The sequence below is a fragment of the Protopterus annectens genome, chromosome 1.part1 (assembly GCF_019279795.1).
Source record: "Protopterus annectens isolate FY-2018-M chromosome 1.part1, PAN1.0, whole genome shotgun sequence".
NCBI classification, from domain to species: Eukaryota; Metazoa; Chordata; order Ceratodontiformes; family Protopteridae; genus Protopterus; species Protopterus annectens.
Window position 1 is genome coordinate 1883762265 of NC_056726.1, and position 16801 is coordinate 1883779065.

The 16801-nt window shown below is 36.6% G+C and overlaps 1 protein-coding gene across 1 annotated transcript in view; it reads right to left on the minus strand.

Annotated features, from left to right (window-relative positions):
• The window catches only part of LOC122812929 (lethal(3)malignant brain tumor-like protein 4), a 2410392-nt gene extending 2396426 nt beyond the window's left edge, over nt 1-13966 (minus strand). The window contains exon 1 of the mRNA XM_044084994.1: nt 13822-13966. The gene's annotated coding sequence lies outside the window, so the exon portion shown is untranslated. The remainder of the gene's footprint in view (nt 1-13821) is intronic.
• Between the last annotated feature and the right edge of the window lie 2835 nt (nt 13967-16801).

Sequence of the window (16801 nt, forward strand, 5' to 3'; positions counted from 1 at the left end):
AACCGATTTATCATATTACCAAGTGACAGTTATTAACATTTATGAATACCCTCAAAGTCATTCTAATGGATGACTGGTCTATCGCTCCTTGAAAAAGAAGATACTGTCTAAAGGTGGATACTGGTGAGGCATAAATCGCCACATGGCCCAACTGCTGCTTTGTACATTCTATGATCCAAAAGTAATGCAGTTCTTAAGACACATTAACGTTTTTGTAAAACCTGTTCTGGAGGCCTGTGAGCCATTAAATGCCTGCCTCAAAAGTTTTGTTAGTATCAGACAGTCCCACCTTCCTTGTTAAGCAATATTACTGATTAAAATCGATATAACAATTTGTCATCTTAATACTAATACCCACAGGGATTATTCTGTCCAATGCATCAAAAATAAATGCAAGAAACACGCATCTGTTCACAAATAAGTGCATGCAATAGCAGACCATAAAAATCGCATCACCATACTCAAGGTTTAGGTTTCTCCTTCCAACAATACTCCAAATGTTTACTTTACACAGCTTAACTCATATACCTATTGCCAACCAGTTTCCTATACATTCAAGTTTGTTTGTTTGTTCGTCTTTTCCCGGTTAGGGGTCATCACAGTGGAACTCTGGTCCGCTAATGACTGGCAGTTGATTTTAACGAACGTAGAGGTGCCAGCTCGACGTCCAACCTTCAAGGAAGGCATTTATGCATGTCTTTTGAACGCCCATCCAACCACGGGGAGGACATGCAGAATCCACACCGAAGGCACTCCCCACACTCCAGCCGAGAATCGAACGGGAGAACCTCTTGCTGTGAGGCAACAACGCTACCACTGCACCACTGCAGCTGCTTCCTATACATTCATGCGAGATACCAAAAATGCACTACCAAACGTAGCTCTCAATACAAAACCGCCCCCCAAATTCTTAGGCAACCATATGCCCAAACCAACTTACTATGAGATTCTTTTTTGCTTCTTTCAGAGTCTAAACTCAAACCATTTTTTATAACGTATTTCTATTAATCAGGTAAGTGCAAAAGTCAACCTAAATTCCTTTCAGCCAAGACCCAGGCCACAAAGCCAAAGAAAATGTGATTCATATGGTCATTTTAGAGAAGCCAATCAGCCAACATGTTTTCAGAGGTGGGAGAAAACACACACATTCACAAGGATAACATGAAACACCAGAGAGAGAGAGAGAGAAAATGAAAAGTTAATATTGGCAGCCCAAGATAGTGGGCTACATACAAGCTGGTTTACAAAATTCAGAGAACATGTGGGAGAAACAGACAAACGTAGGTTTTGTAAAACAGAATTGGAAACAGTCGCACACCTTGTTGCTGTTTGTGGCATACTAATTGCAGAAGGATTGTATACTGAAAGGCATAATAATGTGGCAAGACTGTTGCACTGGGAATTGTGCAAACATTATAATACTGAAGTAACTGAAAAACACTGGAAACATGAGCCACAAACATCATAGAAAATGATGAAGCCTACATCTGAAGCCTATATCAGATGGGATCACCAATTACCAACAGTTAAAAAGACAGATGCGAGAAAGCCAGATATAGTAGTCCATGAAAAGAAGACAAAAGTAACACTGATCAATGAAATCGCTACACCCAGTGACTACAATGTCTTGCGTACAGAGAGACACAAAGTCATAACATATCAAGATTTGCAGGCAGAAACAAGAGCAATGTGGAAGAAAGATACCAAGATGGTTCTAATTGTAGTAGCAGCAACGGGTCTTATAAAAAAGAATCTACATTCGTATTTAGATATGTTACCAATACATGTAACTCCATACGAATTGCAGGAGTCATTGCTGGGCACATTGCAGGTGCTGCAAAGAGCACTTTTGGCTGACAACAAAGACTGAAACAATACTAATTTCAGGAGCTTTAACCGTACTTTGCCTAAGGAATGGGGTCTATTCCCGTCATGGTATCAGAAACCCAAAACACTTGGAGAAATTATGACCAGAGATCAGGACTGAGCCCTTTTTCCCTTGGAGTTATGACACAGAGCTCTTATCACTGAAGACACTTTGCTGCCCCTAAACTATAACTGGATCCATAAGAACTCACCCCATGTTAAAAATACCACACACAAAATGTTCACAATTAAGAACTTTATAATTTGACATTTTATCTAAACATCAATATATATTTTTATTAACTAGTAGCATAACTGAAAAGTGGTCTTCAGTAGTGACACCAACACATTTTAAGGACCTAAACCATAAAGTTTCAGTAAACCACAAGTGCTAGAAAACTCTGTCATACAATTAAAACAGTATAAGGAAACAAACTATGAAGGAGGGTGGCTTAATGGTTAAGGTGTTTGCCTTACAAACACAAGGTGCAGGGTCTGAGTCTCAAAAGGGATAATTGGCTAGGCTTAAAATGGCTCGCAAGGGCAGTTAGCTTAGTACTAAAACTATGAACTATAATGCTGCAATAGACATCACAATACGCAAAAGAAATCATAACAAGCCTCAGCTGTAATCCCAACTATTCAAACATGATGCACCAACAACCTTAGTGAATTTACAGAAAAAATGGTGGCAATTACATAAAGGAGAAAAAAGAAACAAATATATAAATAATGCTAAGAACTTAAAATAAATTACCCGATGCCAAATCATACTGTATTGCTAAATGTAAAGTTTTATATCTCTAACCATACTGCAGACTGACACAAATGGCAGTTAAGAAAGTTTTATTTTCCTTAACTCTCCCTCAGAGTCATTTTTTTTTGTTCCCTACGTTTGCTAAGCATCAGCCTTCGCATTTCCCCAGCATGCCATTCATTCCATTTTGGGTGCAAGACAGTCGCTTCTGAAGGCCATCATCCAGACAGCTGTCAGGGAATCTCTTTGGCTTACAGCCCTCCAAACCCACATCAGTTTGGCACTGGCATAACATAATGCTTGACCCAAAAGTATGCTTCTGCACACATGACAATTTTTAGCTACTGAGGATTGCCATCCTGGTTAGTGGATATAAAGTCAAGACCATCCTCCTGTCATCTCAACAAAACCTAATCTCTTCCTTTTCACTACTACAATGGACTAAACTACCTTAACACCCACAAAAATGAGTATGCTGGTATGGTCACTCATTCCCACCATGCCCACTGGTTCTTCAAGCACTCCCAAGTTGCTAAAGTCAGGACTTCCTACATTTAGTGCTTTGGAGCCATTTCTTACTTATTTTTACAGACGAAAGTTCAAAACTGAAAATAAACAATGTCATACAGAGACTTCTGACAGTCTATACCAGTTAAACAACATATGAATAGCTCTCCCATACGGTTAATAGTATATCACTGTTGAAAGCCAGTATTTCTCAAAAGCATTACAGATATCTGTAATTAAAGGTTGCTGGCAGACATAAAAGAAAAAAGCAAGAGAAAAAAATAAGTAAAAGTATTGGAAGACGCGCATCTGATCTTAGGATCTGTGGAACATACGGCAGTGGGGGTTACGGAAGGAGCTTCGGATTCTGAATTAAAAGAAATTGAAATGACATGTCTTCAGGACAAAACATATAAAGAGATACTGAAAATACAGTAAACCGAACTCAAGCAACCAGCACTCTCAAGCAACTGGCAAAAATACCGAAGAAATGCAGTACAATTTTCGTGTGTTGCACTTTCGGATTTCCCTCTGCAGAAACATAACTTATGTTTTTACAGTTTTAAAAAGGAAGATAGGAATAAATTCCCCTCTCTCCCCAACCTGAGAACAAGTCAAATCAAACAAATAGTATAGGATACATTATTAGTCAGGCATATTTTAATGGAATTTTATTTTATTATTTTATTTATATTTTAATAGTAACTCTCAAGCAACCAGACAGCAAAGAAAAATAACTGGTTGAGAACACCACTGAAACCCTTCCCATCCTTTTAAGAAAGATGACGTACAAAAGAGATGGAAGCACGAGGTTTCTTAAGAATGAGGAATACTGTCCTTGTAGACCAAATACCTGGATTTAATGAGAGCAAAAACACAGAACTCTGAAGTGTAAACCTCTGTGCCATTCAAATGTAATATGTGTAAACTTACTGCTAAAATAAAACAGCACTTTTTTTTAATTCTGTACACTTAAATTTCTTGCCCCTCCTCTGAGAATGGGTTAAGGGAATCATTTTACTACTTGCATTATAGATTAAGTGTTAAAAACTTGTATAGAGATCATGACATACAACTTATGTTAAAAAAGGCCCCCACCCACCCACATTTGTGTATACCCCAATCATTCTCTAAAACTGAGAAGGGGAGGTTATGGCAGAAGGGCGGGACTAACGTTGAAAGCTGTGGTCTGATAAGTTGACAAAGGAGATTGCTCAAATGTCACTGAACCAGCCAGTCAACTGAGACAAAACTCCAGTTTAGATTTTGTCTAAACAAGTCAGTTGACCACACAGCAACTGAAATTCCTCAAAGGAGCTTCACTGTGGATTTAAAGGGGAAAGTTTAGAAAACTGGTTTGAACAGTATGACTTACAAAACTCGGTACTGGAAAAAGTATGGTAAAATGTAGAATATACAGTTAGAGTGTACACAGAGCAGGCAGCGACTGAAAAGTCTTAAAGTATATTAAAAAATCAGTTAAGTGTAAATCTTCACTCTGATTGGAGAAACAGTAAAAAAACTGGAAAGGACCACCACCACAAACTTAAACATAAATCAGTTTTATTCAAAGGACATAGAATAAGCGCTTTCACGTGCTACCAAGGCACGCTTCATCAGATTTAAACAAAATGATTAAGCTCAAAGATATATATAGTCATTCCATCTGATTCAATTAGCACACATCATATCAATCAATCACATAAAGTTAACTCATTGTTGCACTTCAGTCGCTAGTTTTCATAGCTATATTACACAATATGTTAAAACCCTATTCACAACTATACTACTTGCCAAACATTCATGAATCAATATATGATTATCATATGGCAAATACATTCTAATCAAAATAAAAACAAAAATATAAAATATAAATACATACCATTATATACAAAATATATAAGTAAGTATATCAGATATAACCATAAAATATGATGTTTAAATAAAATATCACAATATAACCACGATTGATCTATAATGACATATCAAATGAATATTACTGCCATATATACAACTCACATAAATATTCATAATCACTACCTACCTATCTACGTGCAGCAAGAATAGGTTTAATGCTAACAAACTGATTAAGACCCAGTTCCACATGCGCTCTCAGCTTAAAAATCCAACATAATTCTACTGACTCTAAATAATTCATATTGGCACCACCCCTCTTATTATTAGTGACTAACTGTACGACTCTGAACTTGAAACTGTGGTCTGTATGGATACCAATGTGTTTGGCTAGTGCATTGAGTTGATTCTTTTTCCTGATGTCATATATATGGTTATGCATCCTGTCTTTTAATTTCCTTGATGTCATCCCCACATAAAATGCTGTACATACAGTGCAGGTAGCTAGATAAATAAGGTTCACACTAGTACATGTCGCATGAAATTTGGGTGTAAATACATAATCTAACGTAGGGTGAACAAAAAATTGTTCATCAATAATGAAGCTACATAGACTACATTTATTACATGTGAAGGTACCTGACTGTAACCTTTCCCTTTGTATCTCTTCCTGCTCTGTATATGTATGTTCTATACAGAGCAACCTTTTGAGATTCTTGCTGTTCTTATATCTAAATGTAGGTGTCTCTCTTACTATTTTAATGATGGAGGGGTCTACAGTCAGTGCATTCCAATTCCTTTTAATAATATCTACTATCCTTTTATTATCATTAGTATATCTGGTTGTAAATGCAACTTTACATCTATCGAAAGCTTTTCTAGGGCCACTAAAGGCTTTATTAGAGCAAGGAGATGTAGCATGTGGCTTAACCCCATCTTGACAATGTATTTGTAACTAACCTCTTCATGGCTCTTACCATAGTACCAGTATATCCCCTCTCTACAAACAGTCTTTCCATGGTTTCTAGTTGTTCACGCTTATCTGAATCATTTCTGCTAATTTTATTGATTCGCATATATTGGCTTTTTACTATGTTTGGAAATACAAAACGAGGATGCATACTGCTATAATGCAACAGTGCATTCTTCCAACACGGCTTCCTATATAGAGATGTGGTTATATCCAAGAAGTCAATCTTTGTACAAGATGACTCCATTGTGAACCTTAAGAAATCAGTAGTCGTCTCAAGGTAACTCACAAAGGCATTCAATATATCGACACTACCATCCCAAAAAAGTAATATATCATCCACAAAATGTCTATAAAGAAGCAGGTGTGGATAGAATGCACTGTTGAATAAAAACGTCTTCTCCCAGTAATGCATCAAAAGATATGCATAAGAATTTGCACAAGGGGTGCCCATAGCGACACCCCATTTTTGTGCATATAATATATCCTGAAACAAAAAAAACATTATTAGATAAAACTGTGTCTAGTAGGGTACAGATAAGCATCTGTTGTTCTTTACTGAACCCCTCTACTGAGTTCAGTATCTCTCCAACAGCCTCAATACCATAATCATTCGGAATTGAGGTAAATAAATTCTTGACATCAAGAGTCACCAATATACAAGGGGAAAGAAGCAACTCTTGCATTGTTGGACTATCCAACTGCTCTATCAGCTGATATGTATCTTTTAAAATGGTGGAAATATTTCTTGTTAATGGTCCCAATGCTGTCTCAAAGTAATGTGAAATATTCTCAGTTACCCATCCTGCTCCAGCTACTATGGGACGCATTGGGGGGGTAGAACATTCTTATGAACTGCAGGCAGACCTTTAATATAAGGAATCAGCGGAACATCAATCAAAAAATAATTATAAAGTGCTTGAGTAATCTGTCTACACATTAGTAAATCATACAGTTCATCATATACCTTCCTAATAATTTTAGTAAAGGTGTCACGGCTAATCTTGATGCATGTATTAGTATCTTTAAGCATATCAAGCATAGCTTTATTATAATCACATGTATTCAGCAACACCACACCCCATCCCTTATCGGCAGGTTTTATAGTAAGCTCAGCATCTCTAGACAAGGAATACAAAGATTTCTGTTCTTCCTTGCTTAAAATTAAAATATAGACATTTGCGTGATGATTGTAAAAAATAAAGATAAAAATCTCTCATACATTTTTATAAAACATTCTACATTAGCAGGTGCAATTGGAATAAAAGTGCTTTTACACTTAAAACTGTTAATTGGCTGTATGTCCAGTTTGTTAACATCGCCAAACATCAATTTAAGTGAAATACCATGCCCAAACAGTCTCAGGTCAGTTAATATTTTGCTAAGGCTACTGCCTTGCGATGGAATAAAGGCTAAACCTTTATTTAATAGAGAAGAGTCAGCAGAGTTCAGTTCAAGCCTTGAAAAATTAAATATGAATTGATTCAATTCCTGGCTCGTCGTCTTACCTCCATGTTTCCTCCTGAAAACTTTGGAATGCACTGACTGTAGACCCCTCCATCATTAAAATAGTAAGAGAGACACCTACATTTAGATATAAGAACAGCAAGAATCTCAAAAGGTTGCTCTGTATAGAACATACATATACAGAGCAGGAAAAGATACAAAGGGAAAGGTTACGGTCAGGTACCTTCACATGTAATAAATGTAGTCTATGTAGCTTCATTATTGATGAACAATTTTTTGTTCACCCTACGTTAGATTATGTATTTACACCCAAATTTCATGCGACATGTACTAGTGTGAACCTTATTTATCTAGCTACCTGCACTGTATGTACAGCATTTTATGTAGGGATGACATCAAGGAAATTAAAAGACAGCATGCATAACCATATATATGACATCAGGAAAAAGAATCAACTCAATGCACTAGCCAAACACATTGGTATCCATACAGACCACAGTTTCAAGTTCAGAGTCGTACAGTTAGTCACTAATAATAAGAGGGGTGGTGCCAATATGAATTATTTAGAGTCAGTAGAGTTATGTTGGATTTTTAAGCTGAGAGCGCATGTGGAACCGGGTCTTAATCAATTTGTTAGCATTAAACCTATTCTTGCTGCACGCAGATAGGTAGGTAGTGATTATGAATATTTATGTGAGTTGTATATATGGCAGTAATATTCATTTGATATATCATTATAGATCAATCGTGGTTATATGGTGATATTTTATTTAAACATCATATTTTATGGTTATATCCAATATACTTACTTATATCTTTTGTATATAATGTATATATTTATATTTTATATTATTTTTGTTTTTATTTTGATTAGAATGTATTTGCCATATGATAATCATATATTGATTCATGAATGTTTGGCAAGTAGTATAGTTGTGAATAGGGTTTTAACATATTGTATAATATAGCTATGAAAACTAGCGACTGAAGTGTAACAATGAGTTAACTTTATCTGACTGATTGATATGATGTGTGCTAATTGGATCAGATGGAATGACTATATATATCTTTGAGCTTAATCAGTTTGTTGAAATCTGATTAAGCGTGCCTTGGTAGCACGTGAAAGCGCTTATTCTAGGCCCTTGAAATAAAATTGGCTTATGTTTAAGTTCGTGGTGGTCCTTTCCTCTTTTCTACTGATACTTGGTCTTTTATCTCTGGAGTTGGAGCTGTGGACGGCAGTGTTACCTCCATTCATTATTTCTAAGAGAGTGTTATGTACAGATAATGTCTGGTAAAAATCAAATCTGCCACTGCATGATGGCATATAAAGCTGCTATGAAATTCGGACAGAAAAAAGAAATAGGCTGTTTTTTTTTCTAACTACACTCACTAAACATGGCTTTGTAGTTTAGTGACAATAAAATAAAGAAAAACAAAAAGTAAATAAAGAGAAAGGTAAATTACGACTGCATGCAAGCACATACGTGTGTGTGACTGTACATCTTGGCATATGTGTGAGACAGAAGAAAACAGCATGATAGAGACAAGAACAGCACATACCAACTTCATACGCATTGCCTAAACAATAAGTAGTATAAAATAGTTTGGCATTCCTGACTGACTTTTAATACTCAAATCTACCAGCAAATCAAATATTCTACCAGGGAATGGTATGGTCTGTGCTGTACTTAAAGAAAAACTTCTCCTGCTCCAACCTTCCAAAGCCACCCAAAACACCCCCCACTTCAACATTCGCGCCAAAGACAATACCATCATCTATCCATCAGAATACACACGTTACTCAGTGTGGAAATAGACAACAAACTTAAGATTTGACATCCACATATCTCTCAATAAAAAAAAAGTTCACAAGAAACTTGGTGCATTATATCGAAGCCGCCAATGCCTAACCAATACGGCTAGAATCTCAATAGCCAATTCCCAGCTAATCTCCACCCTACTCTATACATCCCCCATACTTACCAACCTTAGACAGACAGACCTACACAAGGTGGATGCTTGTTACAACAAAATTGCTAAATTTGCCACTGGAACCTCCTACCGCAGCCATCATTATATCTCCCTTAAAGAACTAAACTGGCTAGAACTCCCACAACTCCTTCACTTTAATCAACTCACCCTCGCTCATAAAAACGTATTAACCACCCCCTTAACATCCCTTCCCTTCAAACTCTTCTCCAACCCTTTCACTCCACTAGGCCCCTAAGATCAAGCAACAAAAATCAACTCACTGTTATCAAATCCAAAAACTCAGCAGGAGAAGCCATATTTTCACTTACCAAATCTAAACTTTGGAACAATCTTCCACTCTCTATAACTAATCTACCTTCCAGCAGCCTTTTCAAGACTGCGCTCACATTCCACTTAAATTTGCACTGGCTTTGTCCTTGTTCTAATCCAGACTAACACCCCCATCCTTACCCCCCCACCTAGACTCTTAACCCAACTATACTACCGCCACTACTAACCACAGTCAGAATTAGCTAGTTGTCTTTACATACTTTAAAATCTTGTCTGACAACTTTGTTACTAATATTATAAATGACAAGAAACTATCTTAACTTGCAACATTTACTGTACATACTGTTGATAATCAATATCTTGTTATTGTTTTAAAGCCAACAACCTGTAATGTTGTTTACTATTGCTGCATCTTTGTATCTCTATTTATCATGTACATGATGTGGAGCTTTTCTCCCCGGGCATCCGCTGAAAAAGGACCTGCATCCAGTCGGAATTTCCCGGTAAACAAATGTAAATAAATAAATAAATAGCACACCTTTTTACTCACAAACGCATAACAACTGGGTAAGATTAAATAGAGGATATATATCATGTGAACATAGTTACTTAGTGACGTTTTTACATATCACGTGAACATAGTTACTTAGTGACGTTTTTTGATAAACATCCCAGTCTTATTTCAATTTAGAATGACAGTTCAAGATAACATGAAAAATACTGGCACTTTCCAAAATATTGGTTAAGGAAGGGAAAATAAAAGAGTAAAGTGATGGAAGACAAAGAAAAGCATTATGGAAATTGAATGTGAATAAAGGGGAAATACAGTGTTGGGAGACACTGTCAAAATCACTTATGAATCTGTTTCAAAATAGTAAAAAGCATCACTGAAACTAGAGCAATAGATAACATCTACAGGGATATTGTCATAAAAATTACATAAGTACGGAGGAGAATTAACTCCAAGATAAATCAGGGAGTTAGCAGAAGATGGAAAAAAAGAATGAAGGAAAGAAGAAAGAAAGGAAGGAAGGAAAACTTACTCTTAAATCATCTATTTTTCTGAAAAAAGCTCCAAGTCAGTTATGTTATCAGAGAAAATCTAATAACATAAAAGACAAAGGAAGATTGAGAAAATCTGGGATTCCAGAACTGGCAAGATGGAAAAGGACTGAAACATGTTTCAAACATATTTAAGGATTTTAGTAAAGTTCTATATAAAAAAAAGAGATGAGAAAAAAGAAGGACTGCATGAACCAAATGGCAAACTACATGCATTTTCCCAAGTTATCAGAACATGAAGTAGTATTCTTGATGGTTTCAATAATGTTAAAAGGAGGTAAAGAAAAAAGTTAAAAAGGAAAAAATCCTGGGACAGGGTAGACTTCCACTTTAAGTATGGAAGGTGGGGGACATGGATTCACTGAAAGTTTGTCAGATATTATTTAATAAAATATTATAAAGTGGGCACAAGCCAACGACTTGGAAAAAGGGCAGTAATAACTCGACACCGTAAAACTCCACTGCCAATCACGAGCGTACAGATGATCTGCTGTGGCAATCCCTAACTGGGAAAAGCCAAAAGAAGAAGAGTAACAAAAGTACCAAAGAAAGGTAAAGCTCCAACAGACCATTATCAATGTTAAACCATGACTATATGTTTTTAAATAGGGATTACAGTGCACAGATCAAAAAAATGATCCATATCATCAAATTTGGAAGTAATGTGGATTTTTGACAGGAGATGAACCTTTGACAATATAAACATCAATGATGATTTAAGAGGGGGGTGCTACATGAAAAATATACCCCTTTTCCCACCAACACAACAGTATCACATATACTCCTGTACTTTCCATGTAGCATAAAAAAAGTTTATTTTTTGTCCATGCAGATTCTGAAATGGGCTAACATGCCTACCATTTTACTTATAACCACTCTCACAATTTTTCCTTTAAATCTTTGACTCTAAACGGGCCATGTGCATAAAATTCAATCTTGAATACAGCCTCCCAGAGGCAGCTCTACACTCCACACACACAGTACTGCTATATTATGCAAATAACGATCAGTAATATATGTAAATGACCACTGCCATTCACTGAAAAAAATCTCACCAATTCACAAATGCAGCCAAACCTTTAATGTTACTTACTACACTCACATATAAATCATACTTTGAATACCCCCCACCCCATACCTCACCAGTTCAACTTAGAACTGACAATCACCTGCTGCAATTCTTTCTACTAACAACAAAAATGAAAAGTTATTTAGCAAACTTTCCAAGGAAACACGGGCTCTTCTACTCTAAAACCTTAGGAATGAACAAAATCATGCAATAGTCTGTTCTACAGTTCTGTAACACTTTATAAATATCCAGGAATCTCACCATTTAGAAATAATAGGTAAAACGTAATACTGACTATTACATGTAAAATGCCATTTTGTGTAAAATGACAGGCATACTTTAATTGCAGGATGAATATCTGGCAAATCCAGAAGTATTGCCAAGTTATGCTTCCCAGAAACATTTTTTTATTTTATTTATTTTACATTTGTAAACCGGGTTAGTCTGGCTGAACTTTTGGCTCATTTTCAGCAGAGACCCAGGGAGAAAAGCTCCTCTGGAGTAGAAAACAATGTATTAAATGTTAGTAGCATAGTAGTAACAATCAGCTATAGGATCTTACAAGCAGAGACCTGGAGAGAAAAAAATCTCCTTAGGCAATTCAATTATACAGAGTATTAACATTGGCAGACAAGTATGTGAGTTGTTATAAACAAGGTTTTAAATAATTAGCAGAAGAAAATGTGACTTGCTACAATATTATTTAAGCTGCTTAGAGCAAGAAGAGTTAATAGTTAGGCAGATGCTTATTTAAAGTGGGTAGGATCTAGTTGTACAGGAGTTTGGAAACAAGAAAGGAAAGTAGGAATGGCTAGTAGGAGATGTAGGGGAGGTAGAGTATAGGAGACAGACTAGAGAGGTAGTTGTTTTGAGACTGTAAGAATCAAGAGTGGTTGGAGATAGAGGAAGAGAAGAGGTAGAAGAAGCAGGGGAACAGTGTTTGAGATGCATTAAGAGTAAGGTGGTGAAAGGATGGTGGTTTCAGGGTGGTTGATTCATATACTGTCTAAGGCAGGCAAGGTGCTGCATTCTGGAAGACAATACACTTCAGTGTACATTTCCAAAAAATCCTGGCTACATCCTACTCTGTACGGGCATTAATGTCTGCTGCACTGACACATTCCTTGCAGCATCCCTAATACAACTCTGCATAGCCAAGAAATTTTGCTCCCAGTCTTATAGTTTTATCTTGTTTAGTCAAACGCCTGCTGCAACGATGCAATATGCTGAGAACTGGAAACCTCTGCAATGCTGTAGTGTTGCCTAATCCTTGTAACCAATATAAATAAACTGCATACTTCTGCACCCTGGTGCCCCGATCGTGGCCAAAAAAAAAAATCCATGGACACAGTATTTATTCGCCTAAAGCGCTATCAGAAAAACATCAATTTTCAGTCCACAGTACAAACCAAATAAAAGCAATGTATATAATATGCTATCCATTTGACTGCCACTGAATTCAATCTGAAAAATAGAGTGAATTGAACTTTTAAACCTATAAGCCCAAATCTCATAACTGCTCCTTGTACTAAACTTTTTCCCTGAACTTTTTTCTTTTTTGCAGAAATGATAATTAAAAATGTAAATGCAAAGTTAAAGTTTTTTTGAAACGCCTATATTTAGTAAAATATATGCCTCGCATGCCCAGCTGCTCACACAATATAATACAGTTGTGCCATCTATTTTGATGCCAGCGTATGAAATTAAGTTTTGTCCGATCGTTTTAATGACACTTCCGCAGTCAAAAAAAAAGGGGAAAAAAGAAAGAAAAACACAACGCATAGAATTTCATTTATAATATAAATAACTACACTAACTAATATAACAATTTCAATGTTTAACTTTAATGAAATACTACACATCCCCCCGCGACGGTTAGGGAAAAAAGTTGGGACTTTGACGAGCGGCTTCTGTACTGCTTTATGCAGCGCACATCTCAGAAGCAAACAGAAAGCAACGCAAGAAAAAATACACATTACTGCAAAAATTACATAAAACCATAACCTGTCAGCTTGGTTTGCAATCCGGTATGCAGCAATGCATGGACCAACGTAAATCAATTAGCACTTGTCCATAACAGATATTAGATATTGTTGCTGTCGGACCTAGAAACCACTGTCTATACCGGATGTGTAGTACATAAATACTCCGGAAAACTATGAGTGTACCCTGTAAATCGTCCCTCCTTATTGTACCTACATTTTTTAGAAATTGTAGGTGCATTCGTCTCCAGAGCCAAAGATAGGTTCATACAATACGTGTTAGTAGTCTGATAGGTGGATAATATTTATTTGAGGATTGACTGGTATTACGTGACGTGTCATAACAAATATTTTAAAAAATTACACTAATAACCTAAATTTTGAGTGAATGACCTACTAAGGTAGGCGCAACAACTGTCAATGGCTTAAAAAATGGGGGTCATTTTAAATAATTTGACTGATGACTGTAACAAAAAGTGATTGCGGTCTGAATCTGGGTCGGTGCTTTGATGGGTTTTAATGGTAATGCTACAGTAAACCCTGTTTTATAAACTGAGAATCAGAAATGTGCTACTCATTGTGCCTTGCCATCTCTTCCCGTTCCAAACGTTTTTGTCACTGTGGAACAAACTGAAAACCTGTGTAGTGTAGAGAATACTACACCTGTAGCAGCTTTACACTGTCTTGCACTCCGGGACTTTATCTGAAAATCAGCTTAAAAAAACATAAGGAAAAACACGTAAATAATAAAAGCTGTTAAAATTGTTCGAATAGCGACGTTGTCGGTAACGAGTATTGTTTATAGTGATAATGCTGCATTCATAGTTGTGCTACAGGGTATTCACTTTTTTCCATATTTAGATGACCTGTTTATCTTTGCAGACTGTAAATGTCGGGAAGTTATCTCTTTGGGTGAGAGATTTTAAAACAAGCTGGGATTCCAAGACAACATTCAAAAGTGTTTTTTGACACTTTGTTACAAGTTGTATTACACCCCACTAGATGCGCAGTATCAGGAACCCCCCAAAGCCCGCCCACCACTCTTGCTTCCCTGTGATTGTTAGTCTTACTATGAATAAACATGACATAGTAAACGTCACCAAATACAATATGGAAAACAGTGTAGTTGAATCTGCGCGCTGCTGCAAGTGTGCGTTATGTATTCTATATAGCAGCATACACCTAAAATATTTCTAGTCCTTTGCAGGAACGCACATGACAGATCTCTTGCATTTGGTTTTAATTATTGCTGTTTCACATCCAGTATTTATTTGTGGTGCCACTCCTTATATGCCAAAGAATTTTACATGTCATTCTGTTTCTAAATGAGTCCTTACTGTTGAACAGTGTTCTTAAGGTAAGGGGTTTGGTGTGAGTATCTGTAGTTATGCGCCTTATTTTGATTAAGGTCATGCTTTTGCATGATCTGCAGGTATGCATTTTTCAAATTTTTTATTTTTTTTATTTGTAATGTCTGCTTTTCAGGAGACAGTGGATTGCGTAACTAAGCTAAAACAGGTACAAACCTAGAACTGTAACATTTAATGTACAGTTGCAGTTGTTAACAGTGACCACATACCTCTCAATGTGTTAATGCACAAAATCTGAACAAAGCCTAATATAATGGGGGCAAACTCCCAAATATAGGGAGGGAGAGAATTAAAGTACTGCCTTTAGAAACTGACACTTGCTAGCATGACTGGTTTTACGTTGGCGTGCATTTCAGAAGAATGTAAAGATTGAAACTAAAATAAGTGCCCTCAATTAGTGACTTCCATGTTCAGTAATTTACGAGAAAAAAACACACATTTTGTGTTCTTTTCATAAGCACAACAGTATAGTTAAGAATGGTGGGGGTGCAGGGGGGCTTGCCCCCTTGGAAAAACAATTTAAAGCACAAAATTACGTGGGGGTGTAAAGTACTGTGTATATACTGCCCTTCCAACCTGGTAATAGTTGAACCTGTCCTTACACCTCTTAATTAAAGGACACACAATATACAAAATAACTATCTTGGAATGGCCGTATTTCAAGAACGGCAACAAACGGTCACAGACGGAATATTCAGAATTAATATTCAACAGGTGGCTGGCTAATCTGCATGGCTTGTCACTCAGCCGTATTTTGCATGCAACCTCACACTGGCTTGCCATGTCAATCATGTACACCACACCCATTTCTGCATGAAAATCGCGGTTGGGTTATGTTCTAATACAAAGCCGTTACAAGATTGTGTTCCTGGGATGTCAACTAGACACCACAGTTCAATAGGGTTGCCACCTTTCTACTGTGCCATTTCCTGACAAACAAGCCCCGCTCCATGCACAATCAAGCCACACCCATTCCCTTTAATAGCCACACCCCTTTACTCTAGCACCCTTCAAACACAGGTCAAGGTAAACATCACGGTGATGATAGACTAGAAAAGACAGTTCTACAGTCCAAGCATCCTATACAAATCATGTAGTCATATATTCACTGTAACATCAAATTAACTAAGCTTTGGTATAGACGGTATACCCTAGAAAACACAGATAAAAGGTAAACAGTTGTGATGACAAACTAGACAAAAAGCTACATTTAAGCCTCACTATAATATGAAGACTGTACAACATAGACACCCTAGGAAGAAACACAGGTCAAGGTAAACATCACAGTGATGACAGACTAGAAAAGACAGATCTACAGTCCAAGCATCTTATACAAATCATGAAGTCATTATATATTCACTGTAACAAAGTCCAAAACCAGATTAGAAACTGTTCTAGTTAATAATCACCACATGTTGAACATCTAGATACAGTTACACACATCTTGTCACCATCAATGAATGAGATAGTGCCAGCACAGCTAGTGAATTAATATAAATTTAATATTTAAAAATTCACTAGTAGCTGTGCTGGCAATATTTCATTCCCTTCTCACACTAATCTTTGAAAATCTACCTTAATTCCAAAGAATTCATCCATTAAAAAAATTCCACTTACCTCCAGAAAAAGCAG